The sequence below is a fragment of the Crotalus tigris genome, unplaced genomic scaffold (genome assembly GCF_016545835.1).
Source record: "Crotalus tigris isolate CLP2741 ecotype Arizona unplaced genomic scaffold, ASM1654583v1 scf7180000018436.2726382, whole genome shotgun sequence".
In the NCBI taxonomy this organism is placed as follows: Eukaryota; Metazoa; Chordata; class Lepidosauria; order Squamata; family Viperidae; genus Crotalus; species Crotalus tigris.
The window spans coordinates 592,871-606,167 of record NW_024097002.1 but is presented as its reverse complement, the minus strand read 5'-3'; the positions used below and the strand labels follow the sequence as shown (position 1 = coordinate 606,167).

Below are 13,297 nucleotides of genomic sequence, written 5' to 3'. Positions count from 1 at the left end.
TATAGATTATTCCTTAGGATGAATAAATAAAGATAAATAAGAACCATGAGTTGTTGAATTGAGAACTTCTGAGGCTGTGGGTAATTTTATAGATCAAGACTAGCACTCTGGTTTAAAATGTGTTTCACAGAAACGGAGCATCAATGCAATCCCAAGTCCAGCCTGCTATTCCAATTGATGAACTGCAATTATCACTCTCCAAATTTCCAGTATTATGGCCAAGAACAAAAGGAATGGAGCTGGGATAATATTGCAAGGTAGCAAATACAATGGTCAATCTTGTACCATTACCATTCCAATCTGCAAATATTAACTCTGCTGGGTTTGTAGTTTGGTTGAGTTCCTCCATCTCTGCCCCATTTAATTTTGGTGCATTAATTCATATATTAACAATGCAGTCATTGTTAGTATAAAGTCAACAAGTGAAAGCCTCGCATCCATATGACTTTCTGAAATGTCATTTGGCCATTTGATTTGGCTGGAAGAAGCAAACAGCTTCACCAAGATGAATTTTTTGGATATATTATTCCAGCTTCTAGGGAGTAGTAAACCAAGCAGATTAATGTCTGTAAATGCTTTATACTATGATTTATACTGTGTTAAGAGAGACCTATGTTGTCCACTATTGTATCTCTTATGCATCACATATCACTAAATTGGTTGCTACCAACGCTTGCTGGTCATATTCAATATTTTTCTAACTGGAGAGGCTTTGAACTGAAGTTGTAGCCCTCTGGTCTTGCCTGAAAATCAGGCAAGCTACTTCAGGCTATCTACCATCCTTCTGTGGGCAACTGCCTAGAAATTTCTATGGCTATGTGCTATTCATGCATCAGACTATGATCTGCTTCACTTTTTTAAAAGATTGAAGGCCATGATGGAGCCTTTCTGTTGTGAGCTTAGAGGCAAATATATGTTGACTGGATGCCACTGACAACAAGAGGTACCTATTTATGAACCATAGAAGTAGGGCCAGAAGTGTCCCTATGGTCAAAAAATCAAGATGGCAGCCGTAATAGTGCAATTGAAGCTCCCCTCTTTTTTTTATGTGGCACCATCTAAATTTTTTTACCATGCCCTGAAGACTTTTCTGAGTAAGGTGTACCAAAAGATAAACACTTAACTCTCCAGTCCTCAAATTTCAACCTCAACACCCCAAAATCACACTGCCAGATTTCAGAAGTAAAATATTGGTGGTTTTAAATTTTGTTTTCAAAATTAAGAGTGGTCATGAGAGGAAGAGTCTACTAGGAGACACCTCCAAATCCCACCCTTCAAGTCTTTTCCAAAACCTCCCAAATGGTTGCAAACCACAATCTCTGTTTTGCATTTTTTTTCCCCGCTCCAGGGCTTTAGGGGGTGGTGGAATTCAGCCTATTCACACCACTTTGGTAGAACCAGTAACTAATTTTTTGTTGCCCGGGCCCAGAATGGACTTCCGGAAGTGGCATCCACATAGAGAACTGGTTGTTCACATATTTGAATCCCACCACTGGCTTTAGGGATGGGATTTAGAAAAGGAAACATCTGAAGTCAAACCACTCTTGTCTCTGTTCTTAAAATTTCACACCTCTCAAATGGTTTGAAATATTGTTTGTGGCTGATGTTGGACCATTTTTGAGAATTTGGAGTTGTTGTTGGAAATGGGAGCATTTATACTTCCCAGAGGTCTCCTGCTCCAAATCTATCCTAAAGCCAGCAACCCAACTCCTAAAACTAAATTGAAGAAAAAAAGATTATTCTATGTAATCCAGCTATGCCACCTAATCACTGAATAGTTTTGTATAAAGGCAAAAATATGTGGTCCCTAAATGTTTCCCATCCCTGCAGTATAGGACTCACTTATTCTAAAAACCAGCTCACCAGGCACCAGCCATGCAATTGTCTCAGAAGCACATGTGCATAATGCAGCACCAGGGATAGAAGGCCCTTTCAATATATAATATTTTTAATTGCATCCCTGCAATGACTTCAGTCTTGCAGAAGTAATAGCACCATAGGGTTGGAAGGGACTTTGGTGTTCTTTGGATGTTAAGCCCTTGCCCAGTGCAGGAATCCTCATACCATCTCTAACAAATGTCTGTCCAAACTTTTCTTGAAAATCTTCAGTGATGGATTACCTAGGACTATAGGTAGAACTGTGCGATTGCTTAATGCAGGGGTCTTCAGACTTGGCCTTTTTATGACTAGTGGACTTCAACTCCCAGAATTCCTCAAGCAGCGTGCCTGGCTGGGGAATTCTGGGAGTTGAAGTCCACAAGTCATAAAAGGGCCAAGTTTGAAGACCCCTGGCTTAATGGCTCTCATTCGCACTCATTTCTCCAAGAACTGGAAAAGGGCTGAGGCAATCCTGTAAAGCAGTGGTTCTTAACCTGGGCGATATCACCCCCCCAGGGGGCGATTTCGTTTTTCAGGGGGGCGATGGAACAAAAAGGGGTGACGCAGAGGCGAAGGAACGAAAAGGCCGATATGGGAGCAATAGAGCGAGAAGTTTTGGGGACACTTGAGACTTTTTCGTACAGTGAATCGCTATATATCTGTCATACAAAAATATCAGATCACTCGCTATTGGTGGATTGAATTGTTTTCAAATGTTCCTCCAGCTAGCTTCAGTACAGAATGTTGTACATATGTGAATACGCATCGCTTATCTTCATGCGTGTTGCGCAGCAGCCTCTACCCATACAGTGGTGCGCCATTGGCCAGAATGGGCAGTGATGGAGGGGGGAGCGCTTCTTTCGAAACATCGCATGCTGAGTGGCTGTCCCCTATGACGTCAGCTGTAATGTCAACGTAACTGTTGAAACTAGGTTTATCAACGTCCATGTGTGTTTTTCTAGTGTTCCAGTGGAGTCGAAAATTTAATTTGCAGGTAGTGCCTTTCATTTTGAAGACCTCTCAACATGGCTGAGAAGAGGATGTGTCGCCAATATTCGACAGAATACCTAAAATTGGAATTCATTCCATCTCCTTCTAACGTACAGCTTCCGTTTTGTCTTCTTTGTGAGAAAACATTTTCAAATGAAGCGAAGAAGCCTTCCCGACTGAAAGACCATTTGGTAAGAATTCATTCGGGTAAAGCCGACAAACCGGCATCGTTTTTCCAATCCTTAAAGGCCAAGTTTGAGGGTCGCAGCACTGTTGGGAAGTTATTTGGAAAATCGTCACTCAATGCCGACAAGGGGCTCATTTGTTCCTATGAAGTATCTTTGTTGATAGCAAAATGTGGCAAACCTCACACTATTGGAGAAACGCTGATTTTACCAACAGTGAAACAGATTGTTGCCACCATGTTGGGGCCCAATGCAAGCACTATCACGCAATCAATTCCTTTGAGCAATGACACCGTGTCAAAAAGAATTGATGAAATGGCTGCTAATGTAGAAGACAGCCTTATTGACACCTTGAAAAATACAGAATTCATGATGCAGATTGACAAGTCAACGATTTGTGAAAATGAAGCCTTGTTATTGGCTTAGGTCCGTTTTATCTTAGTTCCTGCATTCCCCCTTGTCCTTCTCTTCATTAAACTAGACATACCCAATTCCAGCAACCGTTCCTTATATGTTTTAGCCTCCAGTCCCCTGATCATCTTTGTTGCTCTTCTCTGCACTCTTTCTAGAGTCTCAGCATCTTTTTTACATCGTGATGACCAAAACTGGATGCAGTATTCCAAGGCATTGTAAAGTGATATTAACACTTCATGTGATCTTGATTCTATCCCTCTGTTAATGCAGCCTGTGTTGGCTTTTTTGGCAGCTGCAGCACACTGCTGGCTCATATTTCAGTGATTGTCCACTAGGACTTCAAGATCCCGCTCACAGTTGCTACTATTGAGCAAGGTACCACCTATACTATACCTGTGCGTTAGGTTTTTCTTGCCTAAATGTAGAACCTTACTTTTTTCACCACTGAATTTCATTTTATTAGGTAGTGCCCAATGTTCAAGTCTGTCAAGATCTTTCTGTATCTTAAGCCTATCTTCTGGAATATTGGCTATTCCTGCCAGCTTGGTGTCGTCTGCAGATTTGATGAGTTCCCCATCTATCTCCTCATCCAAATCATTGATGAAGAGCACTGGGCCCATACTTTAGGTAGATCATTTAACTAATTTTTGGAAACCTATGGAGATTTCTTGTCCATGAGTCTGGTTTTCAAAAAGAAATACCCTCCTTCAAGAATGGACTTGAATGCCAGCAAGTGTTTTCTTGAACACTTACTGTCCATTCACAATTGCATGTGCTCCTTTCAAACCAGTTTTCTTTCCTTACCTCCTTCACTGGCTCATCACCTTTATACCTTTTGGAGGCAGATTAGACATAATGGACCACTGTATTCTTATAGACCATCAGGTACTTCAAGAAGCATCTTCTTTTATGAGTATAAGCAAGGCTTTTGTCCAGACTGAGTACAAATGGTGGTCATTTAGAAAACACTTTTTTTTTCACAACATGACCTAGTCCATAGAAGCAAAGGCCACCACCCTCTCCATGCCCATAACCCAGGTTTTTTTTTTTAATTGGCTGGCTGGAGAATTTTAGGAATTGAAGTCTTCCTATCTTAAAGTTGCCAAGGTGAGAAATACTACCATAACCAATGAAGAGAGTAGTCTGAGATCCAGGCATTATAAGAAAGCAAAGGTAGTAAAACAGTGGTTATTGCCAAGTGGAAAGCCCAAAGCTGTAAACTAGACCAGACATTTGAAGGAGCATCTTGGAAGATGGGAATAATACTTCCCTATCATGGTCAAAAAAATTACATGGATATCTCACATCACAAGAAAGGATACTTTATCTTTACTTTGATTATCTTCATAGTTCTGCCAAAGCCATTCAGGATGGGAGGGAAAAACATTCTGGGAGTTATAATGTGGAGTAAAGACTATTATTAGGACCCAGGAAGTTGCTGTGGATATTAAATGTAAGAGTACTATGCAATTTACAGTGTCCATATTTAAAGTGGCCACATGGGAACCAAACTCAAAATTGACTGTTGAGAATGGAACGGTTAATGCTTCATGTGCTGCTACCTTGGTCCCTTTTACTTTTGTAATAATCCTCTGAGGCTGTTTATATTTGCTTCTCTTCCTCTGTATTCAGCACGTGCTCTTAATTGCAAGCTTGTAATAAATAACTGTCCCTCTTTCTATGGGTAAAAAAGTGCTGATACATACAGGGTGCTAATATTAGATTCAGGTTTATGTGATGGAATGATTCACAAGATAAACATAAACCTTAAATTGAGTGTACATCCAGCTTTAAAGTACCCTGGGCAAAGTACAGTACATAGCATCATTAGGTTGGTTCATCAGTAAAAAAAAATAAGAAATGCAAAAAAGAAAAGAGAAACGAATGAACTGACATTCAATAGTATATGTATTCAGTTGCAAGTGTGAAAATAATTGCTACAATTTAAATTACTACAACTAGTATAAAGGCGAATATTTGTAGCTCAGGGTTGAAATGAAGGGACCTCTCACAAATATCACCAAAGACCATCCACAAATATCTTTTTCCTTAGCTTACATGAGTGCATTTGTTAATGACACATGAGAAAAGTTCCCTAGCTATAGAATAAGATATGACTGGCACCTTAGTTGTATTCTATACTATTTGGCAAAGTAGATCCAGAGTATCCACTGGAACCCATCTCTGTCAAACTGCTAACATAAAAATACAAGATTTCATGAGATCCAAACTTTATTATTGCGTAGACACTTTAAAATTACTTTTTACAAATAAAATTCTCTATAGTATTAACTTTCTTAGGACATTTAGATATTGTACTGTTATATTTTAAATCTTTGCTATTTCGTGTGCTCCATCTTTACAACTTTTTGAAAGTGAAGCATTCAAGAATATTCAAATTAAGCAAAAATCAATAAGCTAATTGGTATAAAACATTGTAGGATGAATAGAGAAGAACAGAGGAAGCATCAGCAAATAGACAAGACACATTAAGGAAAGACTTTTCTCCATAATTTGTGCTTTAGTTTGAGCTAATTTGCATATTCTTCAAGAACCCAATTTTCACTCATAACTCCCTGAAGGTTGAGATGGTGTTTTGGTTTTATAGATTTAAAATATCTATAAATTTCTTCCTTTCCAAGTTCTTCTGGAGTGGTTAGCTTCAATTTGTGCTGCTATGCAGTTGACAGGAAGTGAAAAGAGGAGAAAAAAATAATGAGATTTCTCAAAAAGGAAGTTACATACATCAAGAAAGGACAAAATTTATTGACATTACGTAATATGTTCTGATTGCAGCATTTAATTATTGTATAATTTAAAATGCTTAATAGAACAGAAGAACATACCAATACTTTCCCTCTTTTTCATCTACCTACTTATGCTTTGCCAAATTTACTTTGATGTGTACATGTATATGTGTATGGCGCACAGGAAGACAAGAAGCATGCTTAACAAATAGTTGATTGTTGGGGGGGCAGATAGCTCCATACTTTTATTTCCAGCAAAGTGGTTTTCTTTATCAAAGGGTTTTGATTTTAAAGATTTTAACTGATTGAAACTGCTTTTTCTTTCTTTAACACAGATCTTCTTAATCATATTTCCAGGTACTTTGTAAGATTAATTATAATTTGTGCATTCATATTTTATTTGGGGGCACTATTTTTACTGGAAAGAACAGATAATTATATAAAATAAAATGATAAATCCAGGCACTAAATAATAAATTTCTTTATGGCTGGCAGACTTCCAGAGGCTCAAGAAAATTGTTTTTGATGCTAGCTTGGAGCTGCTAAGACAAAAGGTGGCATTGTATTCAGCTGGAGAATGGCATTCATCTTTGTGGGTCAAAAGTTAGGCAGGTCTGTTCCAAAGTAAGGCATTAGCCATGCTGGTCACAGGCCATTTTGGCCCTGGAAGAATTACCTGCTTTGATTTAAATAGGATTCTTGCCAGAAGTAGGAGAGGTCTAAGACACATACTGTAAAACTGAAATTGTACAATTGTACAACCTACCTGTAAGGAAGTAATAAAACACCTATAGCCTACATCTCCTTTTGACAACAGAAGAGCTTCTGTGAGATAGTATTACTCACCCTGACTAAAAAAATCTGCCAGCAGTAAAATTCCAGGGCACCCATAAAGCTGCATTTCTGGTATTTCTGGATTTTATTTTTTTTAAAGGGAGTTGCACAAGATATTTTTAAAAGTTTGGGCTGCAGAATTAATTCTCTTTCACCATTTATGCTGTTCAGATCAAATGGATTCCAGCAATCCCCTCAGTGGTTCTCAACTTTTTCTTCACCACGGACCTCTTTTAAATACCTTTTGTAGCCAGGGATCATGGCCACGGACCACCAAGATTTAATTCAAGATTTAAATCATAATATTTATTTAAGTCTTTGCGGACCCTCTTTGATGACATCACAAACCCCCACTGGTCCGCAAACCATAGGTTGAGAACCACTGTCCTAGCTGAAACATATGCTTTAGTTTCGCTTATCCAAAATAAGAAGTAAGAATCAAATGTATATGTTACCTTCTGTGTAAGAGTAAAGTCATTTTAGAGCAGAACCACTGCATAAAAGATCTACAATCTGCTTGTCCACTGTACATACATAAGGCTTTTGAATAGTGAGAAAATATATTATGATCCAATATTGCTCCAGTACTTCTATTGGCTCTTCATATACATTTCCTGTAGGAATAATGTGATCAACAGATGGATGACTTTTTAAATTCATTTCTTGCTTTTATAATATATCAATCTATATTTTAACAGAAAAAAATAACTTTTAAAAATATGATAATGAAACATGACTTCAAAGGCAGGACATCTCCAATATCAAAAAGCTGACAAAACACAGACCTGATAAAACTGTCCCCAAGAGAATGATATATACTTGGTTCAGAAGTTAATTTGGGAATACACCATAGAGAAAAATCTGGGGAAACAGAAGTTAAGGTTAGTTTTTTAGTTAGTTTTTCCTTCTGTGTGTAACAATGACTCTGGCAGAAAGTTTCTAAGCTCAAAAAAAGTTTTATTTCAAAATGAAACCATAACAAGCCCTTGTTGCAAGGCTTTTCGTACAAAATCTATATTAACAGGTAAATGCTAGGAAAAAAGCTTAATTGTGTTTTCTTTTTACGGTAGAACCATATCTACAATTAATGTTCCACACAATTCCATCTTATTCTTAACTGTGTCTCCAATGTAGGAGGGAGGATAGATTCCATTAAGAAGTTCAGAACTGGAAGTTAAAGCTGTGTCTAAAAGAATCTTTATCAGTTCATCTAGATCAGTGTTTCTCAACCTTGGCCACTTGAAGATGTGTGGACTTCAACTCCCAGAATTTCTCTGCCAGCATGAGAAACACTGATCAAGATATTAGCCCCCTCAAGTAGCTTATCTCTATTCTACTGAGACTCTCATGTCTGTAACTTTAACTGGATGAAACAGTTCATACTTTTGAACCAAAAATTCAGCAATTTGTAACTTCAAATGAGCTAGTTTACAGAATCCAATGAGAATCCCATGGGATTGAAATTTGACAAATATGTGCTTGTTTCAGTGTTGCATACTGCCACACCACTGTCCAGAGGTTCAGTAGACCAGTGACACCCCAGCCCTTCAGAGGCTAAGTAGACTGGTGTCCCTTGATTGGCTGTCAGTCAAGCCAGAAGGAAATTGGAAGCTGCTTTTTTTTGTTCTGAGAAATAGCTAGAATAGCAGTAATGTTATCAGCTGCTTTCTATGTTATGTTATGCTTTCTATGTTATAGATTACTTTTCATTTTTCCTTTTGTAAAACTAAGTTTAGAAAGAAAAAAGGGAAACCCATATATTCTTTCTTTCTTTTTTTCTTTCTTTCTCCCATCTTTAAATACTTTTCACTCTCTTAGTTTAAGATTTGGGTAGATTGGGTGCCTAAGTAGGCATTTCCTTTTTCAGTCTTCTTGTATTGTTTCCTCAATTTCCATTTTTCAGACAAAGTTGGACATAAACATGCCTTTCGACTGATGGATTTGTGGCTGGTTCTATAGCAACAAACAAAAGCATGAGTCAGAAACTGGCAGGGAGCTATAAACACATTTTTTTTCCTGACATTGCCCAGAGTTTGCTTAATTTTTAAGAGGTGCTGTTGCTACATAACAGTCTGTTAAGTGGGGTCTATTCATACTTTTGAATTATGAGTCTTTCAGAAAATAGTGCTGACCCTGGTAATAGATACAGTTGCATCCACAGAAGCTTAGACAATCATACAATTATTAGTCCTCAACAATGTTGCAAAACGCTATGCTGGTTTTACTAATAGATGAAGCTCTTATTGGAACTGGGAAGTGCCCTGGATTCAATCTCTAAAACAGGTCTAAAGACCATGCGGTCTGCCAAGAAATCTGCTGATGTTTTTTAAAACCAATTCACCACCACTCTTTTTAAATTCACCACCACTGTTGCCACCAGCCCAAAAGATGCACTGCCAAGCAGCTCGAATGCCTCACTGCCACTGCTGACTCCAGCACTGCTAGACGCCACATAGCTAGTGCACCTAGTATTCCTTTTCGGCTCAGGATTTTTAATTTATCACTGTGGCCTTTTTCCCTCTACAAGTTGTGCAAGTCTGTTCTAGAAGGTGATTCAGAGCACATAGGAATACGAATGTAATACTCGTCTGAAACACCTAAAAGCAGCTCCTAGTAATCCCAGGGAAAAGGCATGGGTGTCTTCCCATCCCTGCAGTTTCCAGAGTATTTTTGAACAATCAGATCTGAGGTCCTGCGTGGCCTTAAAGATTACCCCTCTTGGGGTGTATTCCAACCTTGGGAATAAGCTGAACCTGCTGCATCTTTCTATCCTACAGTTATTAAAAACATGAGGTGAGAGTCCAGACCCTGTGAATTATTGTATTAACCCAATTCAGAATTTTGCACACAAACCTGGTTAAAGTTTCTGGATTTGATAGAACAGCAAAATAGGACTAAACATGTACCACAAGCCAGAACTGGAAACAAAATGTAAAAAAGGCTTCAGGCTCATAAGAAGTATTTTAATAAGTTTTGGAGTATGCATGTCAGGGAATACAACAAGTGCCCTGGATTCAGTCTCTATAAGGTCTCCGCTTGTCTAAACAAGAAGGTTTAGGTCACATTCTGGATATAGCTGCTCCAGTTGTCTCTGCAGTAAAACCTTATCGCTGGAACTCTCTGTACAAGGAAACTTATAGAGTTATTTGTCATTTAGGAAATTTGTTTAGGTCCTTTCATTAATTTCAATGACTGCTGCTATCTCTGGGATTTGTCATACTGTGTGATATGAATTCTTGTTTGTTATTGATTTCTGGTTCTTTGTCAAGAAGAGCCTTTAGAATCTTTTTTCTATGTATGCAGTTTGGGTATTTATTTGGATTTTTCATTATTTGCCAGCTGAAAAAAATTACTATGATGTAGATAGGATTTATTGAGATAGTCTTTTAAAATAATTTTAAAAATTTATAGTAAGACCAACAGCACTTGCATGATGAAAAAGTTCTCCCTACTATCAAAATATCATGGTAGATCATGTTGAATAAAAAAAAAACAGCCATAACTCCATTCTTATCTTTGAGGGTCAGAGAGCTTAGCTGGCCTGTTGCAATAACAAAGACTAACACCTGTTTACAGCTCCCACTCAATAGCTCTGTCTCAGGGTTTCCATCCTTATGGTTCCCATTCATTGCTAGTCCTATTCCCTTCTTCTTCCCAAGTGCAACTCATTTACTTGGTGGAGTTGCAGATGAATGTCTAATGATGGCTGTACCTGGTAGGAACTCCTGAGTCAGTGCCGCCAGGTGCTCACATTCTTTCCCACCTCCACCCACCATAGACAAGAAACTTGTCTGATCCTTCAGGCTAAATCATTGGCAGCAAGCAATGAAGATTTTGATCCCCACCCACTTTGGCATTTGGCCCCTCTCTGCAAATTTAAGTGTCTGGCGGCCACCAATGGTTGCTGTTCCTAAGCTCACTTGTTCCTAAATATACCTTGGAATAATGTATTTTGATGTGGGAGAGAAATGCATCAGTTTTGATTCTGCTTGATTACTTGATAAATGTGGAGCAAGAAAACCAAAAAATGAAGCGGCAAAGAGATGGATTAATTGGGATTGACTGATCCACCCACCAGTTGGCTGTCATATTGTCATATTTTCCTTGCATTTTTTAAAAAATTGGTGCCATTAGTCCCTAACATTTCCAAACCATTTTCTTTAGACAGAAGCTTCAGGATTTTTTTTTTAATATAAGGAATAGAACCATTGCAAATTGATAACACTTAAACCAAGTTCTGTCACTACCAGTTTCTGATTTAGCACAGCAAAATATAGTCAGAAATGTTAGATATACAGTAATTAAGTCCTTTACCTGTACAAGAAGCTGAATACATAAGCATGATTCTTTCCAATACTAAAAAATGTTTCACCTGTTCCTGCTATAAGTCCCCCCCCCCCACAACTTAAACTGGTTTACAGTAGGTTTGGCCTATCCGAAACATGTACTGCAAAAATCTGGACAATTACTGAATTGCTGCTGTTGCTTATGCAACTCCGATATAGTTGCACTGCTAACCTTAGCATTATGGAAATAGTTCACCTAGCAGTGATCAAAGCTTCTGGATTATTTTTTTTAAAAAATCAAAGTAAGTACTTTTGTTAACATTTCAGACCAATTCATTGGCAAGTGGCCTACTTTAATTCTGGCAGGTGAGAAATTGTCTGGGCAGAGCCAAGTCAGAGATTTATTAGATTTATTTTCTAACTGGCATTATTTCTAAATTCTTGCCTAAGTTAGAGCAAGTTCTTTGCTTAAAGAAGCCCTTGGCAAAGTGCCATCTGGTTTCTTTCTCCTCTACTTTCTCCCATCTTCACAGATGTGAAATTACTTGGAAGCAACCCTGGTAATATGTACATAGAACAGCCATTACAGGAAATTAATGCTGATGGCCGGAGAATGGACAAAACCATGTGCTTTATCCTGAACCTCCTAATAGTACAGGGATATTGTCCCACAATTATTCCATAGCTACACTGAACAGCTTTATGTTGTGCACATAAAATAAAAGGAGGTACCCTGTTGTCTACCTTAATCACCAAAATATCTTGAAATAGATGAAGAAAGAAGCAGGCACCTAGGAAGCCAAAACACTACTTTAAATTCCTTACAATGCCTTGTAGATGCCTTGTGATCCCAGAGCATTGTAGGAAAAATTAACTGCAAAAATTTACTGCAAGCAGAGCCACCTCCCACAAAAGTCCAATAGAAGTGCCAGAATACTGTCAATTATTAACTCTCTCCAGAACAAGCTTGCACAGCTTCTGAGTTACCTTGTATGCACAGCAGCCAACCAGATGTTCTTGAGTATCTGCCTCCCCACATTTTTGCAGTTTTAAACAAGAACTGGATTGGGCTTCACAACTCTGATTGCATCAACCATTGTTGATAGATTGATTTTTTTTTCTCAGTCAGATCTCAAACTGAGCAAACCTGCTGTAGAAGATTTCCACATTTAATTAAACTTGTCTGAGGTCCTTGGTCTTTAACAAGGCTATGCTTTCTCCATTTACCTTCTGACAATGGACACGTGCACTGTCACCACTGCTCTGCCTTTAAGAGCAACTTTTAGGTGCAGACAATTCATAGTCTAAGACTTCTCTGACAGGGAGCTTCAGCCTTTCATGGCAAAAAAGGACCTATGATAAGGTCCGCTTTTCTTGCCAAACTCTTTGCAAGCCCCATCCTCTTTCCTCAGTGCATCCCAATGGGAGAAGCTGTTGGGGGTGGATTGGAACACCTCTGCTTGCCTAATGCTTTGTTTTTGGTTAATTAATTAGTTATTAATGCTTAACTTTCCATTTCCCTCCTGACTTTGCAACCCAGTCAGAAGCTGCTATGTAGAATTTGGAAAGGAATTCATAAGCCATGTTACCCAACCATCTTTTAGGTTACATTGTACCTGCATCAGCCAGCTTGCTGTGGGTATCAAAGTTAATATGGGGATTAATATTTTATGTAAAGGAGCGCTAGAAAATATAATGTAGGGAATCACTCTTCATTTCTGTTGATTGCTTGAATTTATTTTCAGAAATTGAGAATGTGAAATAGGGCGGGACAATGGTTTGGAGCAAGCACTTGCTCTATTTTTCTCATTGATGAACTGTATCAAATGATCTTAGATGAGTGTTTTTCAAACTTGCAACATGCTGGCTCAGGAATTCTGGGAGTAGAAATCCACATATTGTAAAATTGCCAATTTTGAAAAGCACTGATCTTAAATGATTAAGAAGAATGAGCACATTCTGA

General features: G+C 38.3%; 1 protein-coding gene and 1 long non-coding RNA gene across 4 annotated transcripts in view; one reads left to right on the top strand and one right to left on the bottom strand.

Moving 5' to 3' along the window:
• The window catches only part of AHNAK2 (AHNAK nucleoprotein 2), a 97,460-nt gene that overhangs the window by 37,875 nt on the left and 46,288 nt on the right, over positions 1-13,297 (top strand). The window lies entirely within an intron of this gene.
• On the bottom strand, positions 5,682-11,392 carry LOC120312174. Its single transcript, XR_005557804.1, has 2 exons — positions 7,834-11,392; positions 5,682-7,662 (listed from the first exon to the last, which is right to left on the bottom strand). It is a non-coding gene; the product is annotated as an uncharacterized LOC120312174 (long non-coding RNA).